The following is a 5,121-nucleotide window of genomic DNA, read 5'->3' on the forward strand; positions in this document are numbered from 1 at the left end:
AGTGATGCAGGGCTAGATTATGCGGTTGAGACAGATGCTAGCATTGGTAGCGAGCTAGGGCCTGGGGCCTGGAGAGAGCCAAGTTCCTTTATCTGAAGAGAGCCAGGTGCCGATATCTGGAGAGAGTCAGGTACCATTTTCCGATGAGAGTCAAATGACAGATCTGGGGGGGAGCCAGATTCTCCATGAGAGGGACGTTGCGATGTTGGGTACCGATCAGTTGGCCCTCGATAGCCCCCAAGATATGCTTTCAGATGATGATCAGCAGCCTCCACCAGTGGGAGGGGTTGGCGAGGAGGTCGCAGGCGACCTAGCGACCCAGCACATACAGATTGACCAGATTCGGTTGATGGGTAAGTACATATTTAGACATCCTTAAAACTCATATTATGTTACCAAAAATAAATATTAAGTTTGAAAGAAAAATAAATTGAATTTACAATTTATTGATATAATTATATTTTTTAGTGTTAACCAATTAAATGTTGTATATTTTTTTCATTAGGGTACAACCCAGACGGAAGCATATACTATGAGGTGATTAGGGACCCAGAGAGAAATTGGGTGCTCCCGAGGGGGAAGAATGTTGTGTTGAAGTACAATGCTGCTCTACAACCTTTAGGACGAGCCTGCAATCTTTTTAGGCAAGCTGAGGGCATGCTTATCAGGAGCGGGTCCTACATACATATGTGGGACGAATGGGCGAAGGTAGATAAGCAGATTAAGCAGGCTATGTAGGACGCACTGATGGTATGTTTATGAATCTAATTTATTTATTTATTTGAATTAAACTTAAGATTAAGTTTTTCTTGAAGTTTTTAAACTAATGCTTAAATTGAATGTGCAGGAGGAGTTCTATCTACCTGTATCAATAGACAAGCGCAGGGCACAAAAGGAAGCGTGAAATGATATTGGCCGGAAGCACCGCTCGTGGAAGACGAAGTTCAAAACCAAGCTAGATATTCGAGACGGTGACACGCCCGAGATTATACGTGCGAGAGTGCCGGACAATGCTTTTGCAAAGTATGACGCAAAAGATGTAGAGTTCCTGTTGAGCGATTGGTGCACTGAGCAAAAAAGGGTATGTAGGTCTTTGATTGTATGACAAAAAAATGTTGTGGTTTTTTAATAACAGTTCATTTAATTTTATTACTACTTTAAGTGTGTCAATGCTTACATTTTTATCTTCATGTTCAATGCGTAGGCGACCTCTGAACGGATGAAGAGGCTGCGAGAGCAGAATGACCTTCCCCATTGTACGAGATCCAAAAGTTATGCCAGATTTAATCACGAGGAGGTATGAACAAATATATGTTTATGTTTTTCATATTTGTTGCTAATTGTTTTTCTTTTTCTTTACACTATTTTCTCGCTCTCTGTTTGTTATATATTTCAACTGGATGACGACAGGCATGTATATCTGGCACGCCCCCCACTCGCGCCGCGTCGTTCGTGAAGACCCACACAAAGAAGGACAGCACTTACTTGAATGAACATACACGGGTCCTATGCGTATACTACTGATCTATTTTTACTAATATTTCTAAATTATGTGTGTGATATGGCATTATTCAATATATGAGTATTTCATGTTGACGACGTACAAGAGAAGATGATGCAGAGTTTATCCAGTGATCCAGCCGCCACGCAGAGCGTCTCAGCAGACACGGTGCGTTGGGCACCGAACGACATGTACGAACAGGCGATTGGGAGGCCTGAGTACGCAGGGAGGGTTCGGCAGGTTGGGCCGAATGTTACTCCTGTTCGGGGGACATGTTTCTCATATAGGCCTCGCTCACACGGGGGACCATCTAAGGGCACATCTCGGGATTGGGCTGAACACGCCCGGAAGATGGAAGAAATGCAAGCGGAGCTATGGGCTGAGCGAGAGAGGAATGACGCGTTGGAGCAGCTCATGCGACAGTTCGACGCCATGGAGCAGCGCATGCGACAATTCGAGGCCTTCATGTCCTCAATGGGAGTATCACAACCATGTCTTGGTGCTCAGTCTTCACCTGCAAACGTAGGTAGTACGTCATCTATTAGTAGTGCATCTGCAAGTATGATTTATATTGTGTATACGACAAAATTAATTTTAATTTGTTTTCATTACTCCTTTAAATTTGCAAGTAATATTATATACTTTAATTGTTTACATTACTTGCAGGTAATGCGACAACAGTTGGTACGTTGTCGCCTATTGGACGACGGCTGAGCCAGCACTCCCCTGTCGCTACACCATCACCCACTACACCATCCCTTGCGTAGCAATTGCCGGTTGGCGAGAACACGCCTGGGACGATACCTCGTGATCCGCAAGGATGCCCTTCGGATTTGTAGATATTTTGTGTAATTATTTTTTGTCCTTAACGAATATGTTTTTTTTTTTTTTTGTAATTATTTTTTGTTTGTAAAGATTTGTGTAGTTAACAAATACGTTATTAATTATTGGTTTGTGTAATTTGATTTTGTGATATTTTTGGGTAAAATAAATATTGCGTTATTTGTGGTCGGAAATAAGAAAATTAAAAAAAAAAATAATAATAATTAACCCAAACAAATTTGAAAAACAATAACAAAACTAAATTGAAAAACAAATTTAAATAATATTTAAATTGTATTTTTTATTTAATTCTTTAATTGTATTTTTAAATTAAATTAAAAATACAATTAAAGAATTAAATTAAATAAAAAATACAATTGAAATTTTTTTAAAAAATAAAAATAAAAATTGCCACGTGTAACTATTGTACACGTGGCCAGATGGCCACGAGTATTGAAATACACGTGTCTGACTGTCAGACACGTATTTAATACACATGGCTGACAATCAGACACGTGTATGAAGATACACGTGTCTGATCTGCCACGTGTATTATGATACATGCGGCAAGATATTCAGTTAGTCATATTCAGATCTAACACGAGTCGCCCACGTGGCCATGCACACGTGGCGACCAGTTTGCCATATGTACTGTGTTCGTACACGTGTTAAACTGTAAGTGGCAAAATGCAACTATTTTTGTAGTGAATCAAATGGACTCTACGTCAAATTAAGTGAAAAAAATTAACACATAATTTAAGTCAAACCACGTTTTCTATATTCATATTACACAGAATCAGAGACGATGGATGCTATATAAGGAAAGCCAAGTGCTGGACCCTCTCCCCCACAAAGACAAAATGGAGAAGCTCGCAATCACCCATGTCTTGTTCTGCACTTTCTTTCTTCTTCTTGCTTTGAATTCATACATAGCATCATCTCAAGAAGTTGGTAAGCCTAAATATATATATATATATACACACATATATACATATATACATATTTAGCTAGTTTTGATCGATCAATGAAATGACGTTGTTTTGGTATTGCAGATGATGAGAGAGAATTCGATTATGGTGAAAGAAGCAAGAAGGGACCAGCTCGATGGGGAGAGCTTCACAGGGAATGGAGCCTGTGTAAAAATGGATCAATGCAGTCTCCAATTGATTTGCTGGATGAGAGAGTTGAAGTTGTTTCCCATTTAGGGAGACTTCAGAGGAGTTACAGTCCCTCCAATGCCACTCTTACCAACAGGGGCCATGACATGATGGTAAGCAAAAGGAGAGACTGATCAGGATGATCAATACAAGTAAACCCAAGTTTTTTTTACACAAAACTTCACTTATATTACCACCCGGCATGATCTTTCATCACTTTAACAATCATATCCTTAAAACCTAACTTCCTCTTCTTCTTTTTTCAAATTATTTGTGCAGCTGAAATGGGATGGCGGTGCAAGATATATTGAAATAAATGGAACAAAATATGTACTCAAACAGTACCACTGCCACTCGCCTTCTGAACACACCATCAATGCCCAGAGGTTTGCTCTGGAGGCGCACATGCTTCATGAGAGCTCAGATGGAAAAAATTTCTGTTGTTGGAATCTTGTACAAGATATTAATGAGTGTTACGTCCTATATTGCCTAGTTATTAGGTGAAATTGGAATTTATAAATTTTTTTAGGAAAACTCCAAATTGATTAGTCATTTTAGGATGATAGTATAGATATAGCTAACGCTTTTTCTTGGATCGTTACAGTATCCCTCATCTCTCAAGGTGTTTATTTTAGGGTGAGTTGGGCCTGTTGGTTTTTAATATGGTATTAAAGCAGGTTCCTTGAGTTGTTGAAAGATTTTCTCCTGTAGTTGTCTACGTGTACGTTTAGCCATAATACCACACGTGAGGGGGCATATCATAGAATTCCACATTACCAAAAAAAATTTAACTTGTAAATTTTATAAGTCATGTACATCCTGCATCGATCTGATCATTTAATTAACTCATCAGGTGAGGACCGTTTCCAAAGAACAAGTCAAGTTCCTTCGTGTAGCCGTTCATGATGTGAGTAGCTAGCTATTCCGGTCTATAAACATTTTATATAAGATACATGCAAGGGTTTCAAATTTTTAAGGGCAGAAATCAAATCTTTTTTAATTAATCAATTAATTATTTATTTATTTTTGTTATTTTTCAGGATGCAGAAACTAATGCAAGACCATTACAACCAATAAAGAGGCGCCCAGTGCTTCTTTATAGACCAAGTGAAACAAAGAGGATTGATTAAAATCTTATGATTTTACATTCTTTTAGAAGTGACAGAAATATATATGTTGGGGGTTGAACCAATTATATATCTTCATCAACACATTTACTTATTCCTTAATTAGGCCCTTGATTACCTTGTACTTTTCGGTTATACTCTATGATTCTCCCCTTTATAGTGAACATGTTGGGACATGGTGATGCTGTCATGTACGTAGGATACTGTGTCCTTGTGTATTCAGGCATTCATATATCATTTATTACGAAAATAGCTACAAAATGATGGATGGACTAAAAAACAAATTCTCCGTTTTGAAGCTTTAATTTATAATTTATTGAAAGGTCAAGTATTACATCATTATCACAAGATTTTAAAGCGCTTGAGGAGGTCCAAACTAAAGAGTTTACGTCAATCGTCAGCGTTTACGTCGGTCCAACCTCCACAACGTAAAAACATTGATATTTAATGTTTCTTCTAAGAAACGAGAGATATGTTAGAAAAAGGAAATATAAGTACTTTAAGGCATTTTTTG

The 5,121-nt window shown here is 38.2% G+C and overlaps 1 pseudogene; it reads left to right on the top strand.

Annotated features, from left to right (window-relative positions):
* Positions 1-3,183: 3,183 nt before the first annotated feature.
* On the top strand, positions 3,184-4,709 carry LOC133876810 (bifunctional monodehydroascorbate reductase and carbonic anhydrase nectarin-3-like; annotated as a pseudogene).
* The last annotated feature ends 412 nt before the right edge of the window (positions 4,710-5,121 follow it).

The sequence above is a fragment of the Alnus glutinosa genome, chromosome 9 (assembly GCF_958979055.1).
Source record: "Alnus glutinosa chromosome 9, dhAlnGlut1.1, whole genome shotgun sequence".
Classification (NCBI taxonomy): Eukaryota; Viridiplantae; Streptophyta; class Magnoliopsida; order Fagales; family Betulaceae; genus Alnus; species Alnus glutinosa.